Source organism: Cyprinus carpio, chromosome B19, assembly GCF_018340385.1.
Source record: "Cyprinus carpio isolate SPL01 chromosome B19, ASM1834038v1, whole genome shotgun sequence".
NCBI classification, from domain to species: domain Eukaryota; kingdom Metazoa; phylum Chordata; class Actinopteri; order Cypriniformes; family Cyprinidae; genus Cyprinus; species Cyprinus carpio.
In genome coordinates, this window is record NC_056615.1 from 21,736,994 (window position 1) to 21,752,585 (window position 15,592).

General features: G+C 38.5%; 1 pseudogene; it reads right to left on the minus strand.

Moving 5' to 3' along the window:
* Nucleotides 1–7,991: 7,991 nt before the first annotated feature.
* LOC122140840 overlaps nt 7,992–15,592 on the minus strand; it is a 32,433-nt pseudogene continuing 24,832 nt past the window's right edge.

A 15,592-nucleotide genomic window follows, 5' to 3' on the forward strand; every position in this document is an offset into this window, starting at 1 on the left:
ACGTCCATGTGTTGGCTCTTAAAACACTAATCCCAAAGCCACTAAGTGCACACGGGGCGCTGTATGTAGTGCTGAATTAATCTGGTGTTTTTGGCACGTAAAGCTCATTCGTTCTCTTCAAGCTTAAAGTAGGCTCTTGTAACCTTCTTTTTTTTTTAGGCCCTTTCAATGCCGCTGTGAACAGGCCTATACCTGTTTGCAGAAAAAAGTAGGTTTTTCATAAGTTTGCAGTTTTCTTGTAAGACTAGGCTCCGCCTGACTGCTGATTGGCACCTGTTCAAATCTCTGATGTCACCCCCTGCAGCCTCTTACAAGCTGATGTTAGTTAAGGCCTGTTTTTCACAAACCCATAGTAGCATATGAGAGAACAGAATCAGCATTTTCTCCTGAAACCACAGAATGATTAACACCACGTTTATGCTTTGAGACGCAGTTTAAACCACTGAGGAGCTAAGCAAATTATTTCTATCACAGATTTTGAGACGCAGTTTTGAATAGGACTTTCTGTGCTGGATTTAAGAAAGATTCAATGATCCATTATTGAGAAGAAAGAGAAAATTGCAGACTTTGCTTTCTGATCCACGGTAATTTTCTGGTCCTGATCAATAAATCTCTCTGAAATGTAGGCATTGTTAGCCAGGGCATGTTTAAAGCAAACAAGTGAAAAACAAACATGCATTCCCTTTTGTGTTCCACTGAGGAATAAAACTACAGATTTAAAGACATGAGGGTGAGTATATAATTTTTGCGTGGACTGTTTCTTTAAGAAAATGTATAAAATTCAACAAATAGATGCTAGTAAACAGAATTAATGGTAGTTATTTTCACTGTTGGTTTTCAAAAATCACTGAAAGCAATATTTTGTACAACATGGCTTTAAAAACAAGCACATTTGTCTCAGCTGACCTGTTTCAACTGCCTTTAGGGGTTAGAGACGCCACATTTTGCGAAATATAAGACAGGTTATGCCGCTGTTGTACGTCAAGAGACCTTTATATATGCCCCATACTTCACATTTGTCTGTTATGCAACGTGATATTTCTTCTGGTCTGTTATTGTTGGGAGAATGAACTGTATGTGCCTCATTTAGATTGAATACATGGTTCAAACTCAAACCAACAGTGACCCAAAAATGGATCTGGACACTTAAGAAGAGAAACATTTGAATGTTGTTGTATTTGATTATAAAATGGTTTAATTTAATAAAAAATATAAAAATGTATAGTTAATAATTATACATTCATAAAGGTGTTTTAAGTAAACAAAAATATAGCCTACAAAATAAAATATATTAATAAATTCTCTAAATATAATCTCTAATTCTGCATATTTGTATCTACCTAAAGTAAATAGTATATACAGTGTTTAAGTATTTGCATTTTGTGGTTCTCAAATTTAGAGGACAATGGCTATGAAAAATAAAACAATGTCTAAATAGCTATTTGGCTACCAGTTAACATTTTTCCAATAGCATGTACACATTTCTGAGTTATTACATTTTGATTACAAAGATTACAAAGGCAAACATTATTTTCCCGTTAGAATAACATGCACTGACGAATCATACACAATAAAACTAGGAATGTGTTTCAATAATGTAAATAGCATCAAATTTTGATTCTATGTCGACTTGAAATGACATTCAGTAAAACCTCAAGCACACCAAGCATCTGAATGGCCTAAAACGTCTAAAAATGTCTGAGTACTGTGCTGCCAACATATGAACAAAGAGAAATCCTATCTGGAGTGCCAGCTGCCAAACTTTCTCTAGAGCCTTGTTAAAATAAATACGAATGTAAAAAAGACGGAAAAATTAGTGGAAGTGTAGAGTAATGACTGAAATCTTTAGCTCCTCTGAAGGTATGTACGTCAGTGAATGTAAACCTTATTGTTTAAGCTAATTAGCTCACTGTTTCAGTAACATGTGCTAGCAAGGTGTGTTTGTCAAAGAATCCAACACTGTGGAACACTTCCAGGTTTCTTTGCCCGTGACCCAGAAGTCAATATTCAAATATGCCTTTATTAGGACAGGAACCAGCCCATATAAGAGTATGTAGAAGGTAATACATCCTGTAAAATGGCTAAATTCAGTTGGTGTTCACTCTAAGAGTTACATGTTTGACTCAGTAGCTTATTACACTGCCAGATCAAAATCTTACTAGTGTTTAGCTAGTTTTTGGCTTGAGTGACTCTGTGAGACTTATTTTCACCTCTTAATCTAAATCTTTACTAATTTTTTTCAAAATTGCATAATGAACTGTTGAACAGATGTCTGAAATCAGCAGCTCTGTAAGAAAATGGGCTGTATCAAACTAAGTAGAATGGTGTGTGCTTTTGAAAGTTGTATCAAGGTTGATTTCTTCTGAAATTTTTGGCAAGCATAGCTTGAAATTCAATCTCATTTTCATTGTCTGAACAAGAATTTATGCGCAATCCATCAAGCAGAGCTTAAATCTAGATGCAGCGTCCCCCGACCCCATTCTGAGAAGCTGCAAGACAGTCTTTGTTGTTTAAATGGCTTGAAAATAATTACGGGGTTTATGCATTCATATTTCTGATATTGTTGGACTGGTATAGTATGTCTCTGGGTTTGGCTATGTGTCTTTGAAATAGGATAACTCATTCAGCAGTGAAAATGGAGCATTTTTTTAAAAAATGTATTAATATATTTGCTTGCTCTCAATCCCCAATGAATAAAAAAACAAAACACGAAGAAATCCAGGTTTTACTCAGTGCTCACAAAGACATCATAACATTATTGTCTTTGTTTTAGGAACCACATCTTGCTGGAAGTGTCCCATGTTTACTCAGGGTTCACTGAGCAGTATGCCTTTTAAGGCCAAATGTGGTCAAAAAGCTGATTTCTCCAGCTATCTCGACTTGATCTAAAATCAGGGATATTTAGTTGTTACATTAGGCTTTAACACAGAGGAACTAAAATAATTATTGTTCAAATTGTTCAAATGCCAATTCGTGCAACAAAAATGATTCAGAAAAGGTGGTAAGTCTTTGGAGGAAAAAATATCATCAATTAATTTTTATTAATTCCTTATCATATATTAATTTGTTATATGCTTAAAAATACATATATGAATCATATATGGAAATATATGCTTTAAAATACATATAAATACATACCTTTATAAAGAGTTCTTTTTCTCTGCCTACACATTAATGTCATCATTCTTTTCTGTACAGAGTTTCTGCAGCCCCCGTTCATGTTGGATAACAGTATGAGACATATGCTGTCTGAGGAAGACTTGTGTCATATTTCTCTCCACGTGATGCCCATGCTGCGTCCAGACAAGTAGCTGCTGTTCTCCAACCTGCTTCCTGCACTGATGACTGAATATGAGAAGCAAATATGATATTAGACAAAACACATACATGAACAGCCTTATTGATTTCAACATATACTTCATGTTACATTATGTGGCTTTCATCCAAGCTTCCTGTTTTGATTGTATAGCCCCATAATTATAAATTAAGTGTGTTATCATCTAATGAATGCTCTTTGTCTTTTTACAGCACATTTTATCAGATGAGTAACAGAAATGGGATACAAAGCCACAGTATTTGCCCCAACTTGTGCAAGGATAAAACATGCTAAGCATATTTCTTGATCAAAGTTGTGTGTGTGTGTGTGTGAATGTAGACTCTCTCAAAATGTGTATTTGTAGCTCAAGGACAAAAGATTAACATATTTATCATCAGCACAGAAACAGATGTGCAGGACCAACTTAATGCATTATCTTAAAAGCAGAAAAATGCAGAAGTAACATTCTCAATCTTCAGGACATATTAAAAGCTGATAAGAGAGGGACAACATTTTTTCCAGATGTGAGATGAATAATATCCAGGAAGGAGGGAGAGATCTTGCCCTCTTGTTTTTAGAGTCTCTTTGACACCGCAGTTGAAGTTCATTCAATTCAAGTGCAGTTCATTTTTAAAAGGAAAAAGATTTGTGGAACTACAATCCCGCCCATCTAAGAACAGAAAAATATTTTGACTCATCTGTTCAGTTTTTAAAGGGAAAATTGCATTTGCAGTAATGCACTTACAATGGAAGTCTATGCAAGACAGATTAGAAATTAGAAATAAGTTATAAATTATATTAATATAAATAAAATTCACATAAATAATATTACTCATTAATTATTTTGAATTTTATATATAAAAAAAGAATTTTTTCCCTACCATTTTGTTTATTTATTTTTTACAAACTTTTCTACTATCTGTTCTTAAACAGATGTCCCTTTTCCGCATCATACTAAGCTCTTTGTCGCCAGACATAATTTTTCATACGGCTCCTGTTGTTGTTCTTTTGTCGCTCATTTTGACTGACTCTTTGTGGTTTCTCTTTAGCAATAATAACTACTTAAAGCAAAAGTCCTCTAGTGAAGTGCCACTTATTCCATTTAAACTCCCTAAACTCTTGAGGAGGTCAAACGGTTAAGAGAGGAGCTGATTTACAGTCGGAGGTCAAAGATCTGAAAACACACGGTCAGGGTGTGAGCTGCTAAACCAGTCTGCAGTGTGACAGCTGCTTTTACGGTCACAACCATAAAATAGAAGAAAAAAGAAAAGAAAAGAGAGGCCTCTGGAGATGAGCAGGAGGAAGGGTGGAACAATAGTGTGTAGGAGACAGAGACAGACACAGAGAGACGGAGAGAGAAAAAAGAGAGAGCTTTAGGGAAGGTAAACGAAGAACTGAGGCTGAAAGAAACGAAGAGAGAGGGAGAAAATGAGATGCTGCCATACAGAAAGAGATGGAGACAATGATAGGTAAATAAAACAAAATAAGGTGTGAAAGAAAAGGTCATGCTGGAATGTACTGTACATGAGGAGGGTATATAATACATTCTGAAAAAAGTTTATTTTTTCCTTTTTTGACTATTGGTCCAAAAAAAAAAAAAAAAGAGGTGTTTAACCTTCAGATTGTGTTGAGATAAACCATTATATCTTTCTATCCTATTCATTTTCTGTGATTTGTCATGTGTCAGTTTTTTTGTGAATATGTCATTTTCTAACAATAAAAACACATTAAATGGGTGGTTGATTGCAATTTCACCTTTTTTAAACATTAGTTAGTGTCTAATGTTCCTGTTTGAGCATAAACAATATCTGCCAAGTTACAAAGATGAAAGTTCAATGCAAACTGAGATATCGTCTTTTAAAATTTGGTCAGTTTAATTACATACACACACACACACACACACACACACACACACACACACACACACACACACACGTCTACATATTTCTCATTTTAATTTAGTTTAACGATGTACTTAAATAACTAAAACCGAAATAAAAATAGAAAAACTAAATAGATATACCTAAAAATGAACTTCTAAAAAAATAAATAAAATAAAATTTAAATGAAAGATATAAAAATTCTGATTTATATGTATATATATATATATATATACACACACTTTCAGAAAAAAAGGCACAAAAACTGTCACTGGGGCAGTACCTTTTCAAAAAGTACACTTTTGTACCTTTTAGGTACTAATATGTACACTATGTACATCGCCTAAGTAACAGCTTTTGTACCTTTTTTCTGAGAGTGTATATATGCACTACAATAATACTGGTTTAAGCTTGAAGCATACAGTCAAAAACATTTTTTTAAAGATAGGAATGAACTGATTGAGATTTTCTAAAATGGAAGACAATAACAGAAGAGGTGTGCGTATGTTTACTGAGCCATCTGGCAAAAGCCCAAGTTTAGGAAGAAAACAAAGGGAAGAGTCACACCTGTGCATTATCCTCCTGAATCACACACACATGGTCAAAAACTGATGCCTCTGACCTCCGACCATTGTGATCTTTTTTCCTGTCACCAGTGAAACATAAACCCTGAGAGACAAAATACTTCATCCTATTGACACACGGACAGTACAATATGTGCTTTCACTCTGCTTGGGAATTATCATTGTCCTAAATGAGCTCATATAGTTCTGGTCCATGCTGCTAAATTATGAAAATATACAATATAGTAAGAAACACAGTTAGCAAAAGGAAGGAATATCAATACAACATTGTTTTGCATGCACTAAATAAATACAAGCAGGACAACTGTATGAATGTCACAGGAAATGACATCACATCTCTGCAAAAAACACAAGGTGGCGACAATCGCATTTTCCAAAAAATATCATTTATTTTCACATAAGAATCTTCACATTAACTGTTTTTTTTTCTTATCAAAGGTCTCTTTTTTTAATATAATCCTCTTTATATACATAATATACATTTTACACAATAAATGTACAAAATAAGAATATGAGAATGAAAAAAGGAAAACAAAAGTCAAAAAATGAATGGCAGTGATCTGATGTTAGTTGTATACAGCTGCGTCAGTCGAACGAACAACTGCCCGGAATTGAGCTCAAACAGCTACATCATGTCAGAGTCAGTGTACAGTATGTACTGTTGTTCATAGTGCTTTAGTGGATTAGTGTTAGAAACTTGTGTCCTTCTCAAATTGTAAACCCGGTCCAGTTTCCCCACACAAACAGTTCCTGGTAGTGTAGTATATGTAGATTAAAAACAAACATTGCAGACTTACATTGTAGTAACAGACTGATATATCAGGCAGGTAAATTAATCAGCAGATATTTGGCCATTTTGAGATTCATAAGACAATAACAGTGGCTTATTTTGAGAACTGTAATTAAATAATAGGTAAAAATAAATGTTATAAATAAATCATTTGCTATTATTAAATTGCATTATATACTGTGTATAAATATTGCAATTTAATGATTTTAAGTGTCTCATTTTCTAGCATTAATTTGTGTTTTGCTTTTTTTAATTTTTAATTTCATATTGTTTTTTATTGGACATGGGCAACCCCATATATCCCATAACCCATATAATTTGGGTTAATAATATATATCATTAATATCAATATTTTGCATTATTTAGTATTTTCCAATTACCGATACAAATCAGTTGAATTACTTTACATAGGTTGTTTTCTGTGTTAAAACCCTTCTGTTGCCTTCCAGTTGTCCACTTGTGATGTGTGTGTGTGCGCGCTTCTCATTGATTGTGCTTGGCATCACATCTCCTCTGTTAACACAAACACACATTTGAGAGGCAGTGTGTGTTTCTGGACATATCAACATTTCCTTTTTTGCCAGCATTTCTTCCTGTCTTTCATCTACATACACATGAATCCAACGAGTCTCTCCTCTCTCACGTCTCATTCTCTCTCTCTCTCTGTCTACTCTCTCTCTCTCTCTCTCTGGTCTCTCTCCCTATCACACAGTAAACATTTTTGGTCACTATATACAGTCATTTGTTCTGCAGCATACCTAATAATTTACAAACTCTTTAAACAATGAATGTACAAAAACAACAGCATTTGTGAATGGAAGTGTGTCAGTGGGTTTGGTAAACAGTATCGGATGCCCCCGTTTTCCGCTGACAGGGTGCCGGCGCTCAATCTGACATACTCTGTTAAATTCCTCAGATGTCCCATCACAATAGCCAGCACCATTTCAGTGGAAAAGGGGTTTGTGTGTGTTCTGTGCTGCATTACCAGGTTTAAATCCAGGTACAGCACACAGTCTTGTAAAATCATGAGAAAATCGTGAGAATAAAACCCACTGAGCTGATGCTACATAAATTAATACGAAACACAATTATTTCTGTGGATCAACAAAAACAGGAGAAAAACAATAAAAGGTTTGATCGCTCTGCTCCTTCTGAGAAACTTTGTGGTCTTTGGCTCATTCTTGGCTTGCGTCCCCTCATTATGAAACTTGAACAAAGAGGTTGCCATATTTGAAGTACGTGCTATTTCAAATTCTCATTACTGTTTCAGTTTTGTTCTTATCCAGGTTTTGTGTTAGTCCGGCGTTAATATCGAGGAACAAAAAATGGAAAGGAAAAAAAATCCCTTTGCATGAACATTATTTCCAGAAAAATACTGACTTCTTGTTTTGTTTTCTGTAGAAGTGTCCAAAAGTTTCAAAGCCCTCTTCATTCAAGTTTCGCTTCTCCACCAGCACCAGCGGTGTGAGAGAGCTCCACTTCCTGTACGCGTCTCCCAATGGCCAGCACTGGGATGTAAAGAGCTACCCCTGTGTGCTTCCATCAACACAGGCTGCCGTCATTATAATCTTTTGTAATTTAGGGTCCAATGTTCATCTCACTGTAAGACCAGCAATAATAAAATGGGGAGTAGAGTTGTGAGAACAGTCCAGGATGCTATTGAAATGGCGGAGTTTGTCCGCATGCTTTTTCTGTCCTTCAGGAAGAGCCACAACAGGATCATCTGTAACAGCGAAGCAATAAATATTTTGTTTTTAGTAGTTGTAGACTGGTAATAACAACGATAAGGCCAGAGATCATAATTGCATGCATTTATCATGTTTAAGTTTTTACATTTTATTGAAATATATTATAAATGTTTATAATGTTACAAATATCTTATGCCGACCAAGGCTGCCATTTATTTATCAAAAATACAGTAAAAACTCAATTTTGCGTGACCGGACCTGCTGGTAAAACCGATTAGATGGTGTGAGTGAGCTCCTCCCCCTGTGCCCCCCCTTGGTTCCGCCTCCTGTGCTGACCCTGGCTTCTTGAGAACCTGAATGGAAACAAACACCAGTGAATACACAGATCAACTGAAATGTGCACTTTTAAGATCTGCCTACACACACACCAGGGAACAATACTTACCATCATTGGCAACAACTACGTCCACCGGCGGTCGGAGTCTCAGACACTCCTGTCCGTGGGGGTGCAGTGGTTTGGCTATAAGGCAAAAAAAGAAGACCATCAGGATTGAGGGAGATAAAAGTATAGAGAGAGGTAAATAAGTAAAAATGAGTATAGCACACACTAGAGTTCACAGGTGTTTCAGAGCTGCAAATCCACTGATTTAAACTGCGACATTGAAAATTGGATTTAGTTTCTGCTGTATTTGGCATTGGACTAACTGACATTGATCTTTTTCCACCACTATCAAACAGACCTAAGCATTTTTATCCAGGAAACGCTCCACCTTTGACTGCACAATGTTTGCACAATTAGCTTTTTTTTTAGCAGTAACGCTTTTCCTAGAAGGGTCTAAATTGGGTTGTCGAATTTTTGCCATTGTTAATTTTCTAGACCTCCCCTATTCCAGTCCACATGCTGGCTGAATTGCGCTCCTCCTTGTGTTTCCAACTCCCCAGGGATAGCCCGTGGGATGCCAAAAGACACTTAGTGGTTTTGCTTGCCAGTTTAGCAGTCCACAACATGAAATGAAATGTATTCATTACTGTGGTGCTAAAGGAGGGCTCAAATTGACTCACAGACTTAACATTCAGTGCATGGTTTGTGGGGCAATAATCTATAACGGGTTTTCGGATGTTTCAAAAAATTTTCCACCCCTAATCATTCTTCAAAACGATCAACCATAAAGTTACATTCATAGTTTAGGCCTGTACTCACAGATGTAGTAGTAGCTCTCTCCCGCCCTGTCGGAACTCTTTTCCCAGAGTGGAATGGCGTGAAACGCTGGAACTTCTCCGAGAACTTCTCGGGTGCGTGTGGGCGAAAGGGTGGCCGCATTCCCCAGCGCATCTGGGGGTCTTAGGATTGTGGGCGGCAGGAGTCATAGTCTTCACGATCCCACCATATAGAGAACATAGCGCTCGGCGTCCTCGTGATGGCACCTTCACCAGGTGGGTAGTGAGGGCAAACGATGTCCAGTAGTAGTGCAGTTCAGGGCTTACCTCAACCGCATAGCTGCCCTGCTGGAACACCTGAAAGATTGAGTGATTTCATAAATACTTTGTATTAAAATATAGATAATGCAAAATAACAAAGACCATGAGACACAGACCATCTAGCACTATAGATCTGCAGAAAACAAGAAAAACTTCAGTGATGTCCGTCCCAATCTGTGACAAGAAATTTCTTCATTCAGAGAACTTTCACGGAACGCCTTGACTTGAATGCCAAGTCTGATGCAATCACATTTTCAATTGCCCCTGCATTGATCTACAATAGCATCTCAAAGACGACCAGACGGCAAATCACAAAGGGACAATGGCAGGAAGAAAAGACAAAAATGTGACAATGGAAAGACAGATGAGTATGTTGATTTCTTGTAGAAGAAGAGCCCAGACAGATGCATGAATATAGATTGATCTGAACATTGGTTCACCGATCGAACCCAGCACGCTGTCCGTAGTCAGAGAACATGTCAGAGGCAACAGGAACATGGACATTGCGTATTGATCTCGTTTGCCTCATGAGAGCAGAATCTTATTTACGCAAAGACATTAGCAATCTGTCAGGTTGCATCACCAGTTGATGACTATTGACTATCTGCAGAAACACACTCACCCTCACAAACACAAATGGAGAAATAAATCTTCGCTTCGTCAACACTCCCCTTACTCATTACAGATAAACACACGCACTCCAGTTGACGGAGTCATACACACGTCTGTCTACGCCACACTTCTCCCTTTCTCATTTGACACATGGAGGGAGGAGACGGAGACAGTCTGCCTGTCTGCTCCTCTCCACGCCCTCCCTCTCGCCAGCATTTGCTTCATTCTTGGTTCCTGCTCCTGTAGCTCTTCCATGGCAGTATGCTATCTCTGTTTATGTGCTGCCCAATGATAGAAAACGCCAGAGGTAGAAAAGAATGCCCCTCGCTTATTTATTCATCCATCCTCATCGGATGCCACTTTAGCTTCCATATGTTCATTTCTGAGCTCATGTTCAGACTTTTTCATTATGAGCTCATTTCAGGCAGGTTTAAGATCAAGCTATAAAAACTTTTTGGGCTCCCTGGGCACAACTTTTTGGATGGTGATCAGTTTGTGCTCTAAAACGGTTTTGTTTAAAAATATAGTCTGAAATTTGCTGTTAAAGGTCAAGTTTATTAGTGATCCTTGTTAAGGGGTGGCTTGCTAGCCCACGTTAAAGTTAACGATTAAACGGAGCCGAAAAAGGTGAACGATAATTTCTTTCATTTTGTGATGGCACATCCAAGGGACGGATACTTGGTTAAAATTCTTTGGTTGTTGTCACAAGACTTTGCATTCGATTGAAAAAAAAAGGGTTAAAGTGGGACTAAATGATTAGGGAATGTCCCCCGCGAGAGGAGTCTGACGTTTTCACCAGAAGATTGAGTTGAGATGTTTCGATTCAAGAAGTTGTAACAGGCATTGCTGAATTGTTTCACAAGGAGATCAATAACATGCATTAAAAAAAAACAATTACTCTAAAAATACAAATTTCATTTCATACTGACTGCAAAGTGCTAGTACTTTGGTGCATAATTTGTCTGCCGCTGTTTATTCTAAGGATGTGATTGATACCTCAAATTATGTGGCTTCTGGAAAAACGTAAAACACCTAAACTAGGGTAAACTCCCATTTTTTACCTGGAAACATCGCAATTACTTATTATAAAGGAGTAAAAACAAGGAGCCATTTCTAGAATAATCATAAAGACTTGGATGGACTCTCTCTTCACTTGGACTAGTAAGTCATTCCAACCAACAAATGCCCTTGTAGCCGTCTAGAAGAACCTAACAACCACATAGCACCACCTTGGCAACCACCCAGAACCACTCTAGCTTTATGGTAGTGGGTCTTGCTCAAGCGATCACCACTCCAGATTTTCTTTTGAAAGTGTAATACTCTGCTAATGGATAAAGTATCAGTTGACACTGAAATATTGGTGAACACAAACCTCTCAAGGGCCTAAATGAGCTTCATAGACACTAACTGGAATCCTCCTAACTTCTGGAGAATTTCAGCTTTTCTCCTTGTCTGCTGGAAACAGCAGTAGCGTTATTTCCCAGAGTGGGTGTTTCTGTCGGTGTGTGACAACATCCACACGTCTGCTCGATGATCAAAGTCTCCAAAGTCTGTCGTCGGTCTCTCTTTTTCTTGTTTGTGATGGGGGGGACCATTTGGTCTTAGGACAGACGATCTGCTCCAGACCTCTTCTAGTCTTACACACACACAGCCCTTTTAATTGGCCTGCTGCTTTCACTCACTGCTGATCCAAACACACACACACACGCAACGCACCCACGCTTGCACACACACACACACACACCCACACACACACACACACACACACACACACACACACACACACACACACACACCACAGACACACACACACACACACACACACACACATAACACACACACACACACACACACACACACACACACACACACACACCACACAGAGTTACACTTTAAGCCAAACTTAGCACACCCCCAGTCACACACTTCAATTCTCTGGAGGCCGTGTACGGGAGTCACACACTGACGCATCTTGTTTGATGAATGAAGCAAATATACCTCACCACCCAATAATAATTTACATGTCTCACATTCTTTAACTGCTGTCACCAGATGCTTGGATCAGAGCAGTCATCTGGCACACCAGCACACACACACCCTGTTAAAAGCCCTGATTAAAATCTGTTTGTGGTATGGCCCCAATGTGTTTCATCAAAAGGGGGTCGGGAGGGGGGGCAATTAAAACACAAAGACTGGAATTAAAGTGGTCCCAGAGGGGGGCAATTATGCTGGCTCCCCCCTCAGCCCCCAGGGCTGGTAGTCCAGTGGGTGGGTGGGGAGAAAGCAGACGTGGGGGATGGACCCCAGTCTCAATACAGGGGTCAGCTGGGTGCTCCAAGCGCCAGTGTCCTTTCAACGCTACATTTACCTTTTATCAATGCCTTTATTCCTACGTAGTGGCCATTTGCTCATTCTTTGCATCTTCATCAGCACTACTGGGCCAGACTTCATCTTGATCATCCATAAATGAACCTAAATCATTTAATGCTTTCTGTTTTGTCCTCTGATTTTTGGTCCAGGCTTCAGGCTAGGCTCCATAATGGTTTTAAGGTTTAACAAAAGGGACAGTCTGAAAATTTTAAAATGTTCTCTTCATCTCAGTTTTAATCTTACAAATGACTATGCTTTATTATTTATTATATATGCTTTTATTAGTATTAGTATTATAATTTTTAGTAGTATTACTATATTGTCAAAGCAGTGATGAAAATTGATAAAAGGAAAGATAATACTGAAAACGGAATAACAAGTAGTAATCACAAACAAATATCCCCCTATATATATATATACATATATATATATATATACAAATATATAGATATACTATAGATATGATATAATATATATATAATATATACTATATATATTGATTAGTATATACAGAAAATAACAAAATAAACTAACATAAACAAAAATTACACCCCAGTTTTAATCCTTATCCTTTCAACTGATAAATAATGTGTGAGAATGATATGAACGCTGTGATTATTTATGAACACTGAAACTTGGCAGATAAAGAATACGGGGGTGCTTGTGAGGTCATGTCCGTGCTTACCGGTAAAATATGTATAGCTTGACGTTTTTTTCATCCTGAACTCATCTGTATGTAAATGTCAGTGGCACGATTCCCCAAAGAAAGAATTGACTTAATGCCAAATGGGTGAGTGGGTTAATCTCAGGTCTCTTTAATCTTTAGTTCAAAGTTTTGTATTTTTGCTGTTCTTTTTTTAGCCCCTCTAAGTGGTCGTATCATTTGGTCCCCTCCTCCCTTTCCGCTCTCTGCATTTCAACACTTCTATCACTTTGCTGGAATGTCGGCGCGCAGAGAAAGGGGGGATGATCAGCGGGAGGTGAGAGGGTGAGGAACTACTCGGAGTCGCAGTGCAGACACACTTAACACACAGATGCAGGGATTTGGCTAATACTAGACTAACTAGAAAAAGTTACCTATTCTTTCCCACATTCAACCTGTTTAAAAGGGAAGATCTGAGGAATTTAAACGCACCACCCACCCACAACACAACACACACATTAGTCACTCGCTTCCAACAGATAAGGTCCGCCAACATCCCCTGTCATTTGATCTGTGACCTTTTGTTAGCTTTCACCACCACCACCTGTACTACAGTCTAAACGGTAATGAATTCTGAAATTCTGCCCCACACGATTCCATCGCTTCACTCTCACCCGCACAACCTGCCATTGCTGGTTAAAAAAACGACTATGTGTTATTAAGCCCCTGTCGTTTTAATTCAGCGCTAATGCAGGCAGCATTGTTTCCGGGTGACTGTTTCGGAATGCATTTGCGGTGCAGGATCATCGGGTGCTCTGTGCTCTGGGATTACCCGGCCTAGGTATGCCGAGGGGGCCAGGGGCCTCGATCAGTTTAGTGCAAGCAGAAAGAGGCCAGCGAGAGATGAGGAGGTTGCCCATAGACAAGCTCTTTTTATTGTTTCTTTAACGACAGTTGGGAGGCGTTACAGTGGAGATGGTTCGGTTTGGAAACGCAACAAAGACTGGCAGGGAGACAGAAAAGAGCGCAGATACGAAGGAAAAGGTAGGAAGGAATTGATGAGTGTGTTCAAGCCCAGAAGGAAGATTTTGCCTATATTTTCACACACACACACACACACACACACACACACACACACACACACACACACACACACACACACACACACACACACACACACAAAAAACACACACACACACAAAAAAACTTTTGTACTGTGCAGGTGTAAGAGCGATAAAGAATGCAAAGAAAGTGAAAAAAAAGTGAGGATTCCTTTGATAAACCCCAGAAACGGGCCGCTCTTGTACTTTCCCTCGCCCTGACTCGGACCAGACATGCTTTTTTCATCTTTTCTTCAATCCATCCATCTCTGTCCACTCTCTCGGATCGTCTCTCCAGCCTCAATAAGCCTGTTTGATCCCCCATTCATTCTCCCGGTAGCCCAGCCCACATGCATTCTCAACCCAATCAGAGAGCAGCTCGCTGGAATTCGAGGCATGTTAGTTAGCGGAACCCTAAGCTTGTTGGAGCACTAAACTCTGGCCCTGTGCAACTTGCCATGGAACCCCAACCAATCGAAAAAAAAAAAATCGGTTTTTGTTTTTCCCCCCAAATCGTGACAATATGCCACACCCGCGAGCTGTTTCAAATATATCTTGGTAACATAACATCTTATCCCCATCAATCTTTTCTTTCCACTTCAAGCGCTCAATCATCTTTTGTCTCTCAGCACCATTGATCAAGTTGTCAGATTTTGCTTTCCTCACATGACTGAACTCATTCCTCTTTTGTGAAGAAATGGTAGTGTGATAACAGATCTACTCAGCAATGCAATGTTTGTGTCCGCTTAAAATGTTTTAAATGAAGATAACATAAGATGTGTATAATAATTCCAGAGCTATATTTTAAACTATTAATTCATCCAGTGTCTTAAAAGGCGAATTTAGGAATTGCCAGCTAATTCCTTGTTTGTTCAATCTGTCAAAACTATATAACAGATCCGACCGGTCAACTATCCCAGCCGGTTCTGCTCAGCTCTGATGTCCTCTCAAAGATAAATTAATTACATAAATAAGAAACATGGGAGCACTCGTGTGTGAAGGGAAATTAGAAGTACACAAGGCGACTCATATCGCTATGAAAATGGCCGTCAGTAGTTCCTAGCATTGTTTAGGAATTAGGCATCCTGCAGGGGGAGTGGCCTCTCGCAGTCCCGTAATAAAATGCGTGC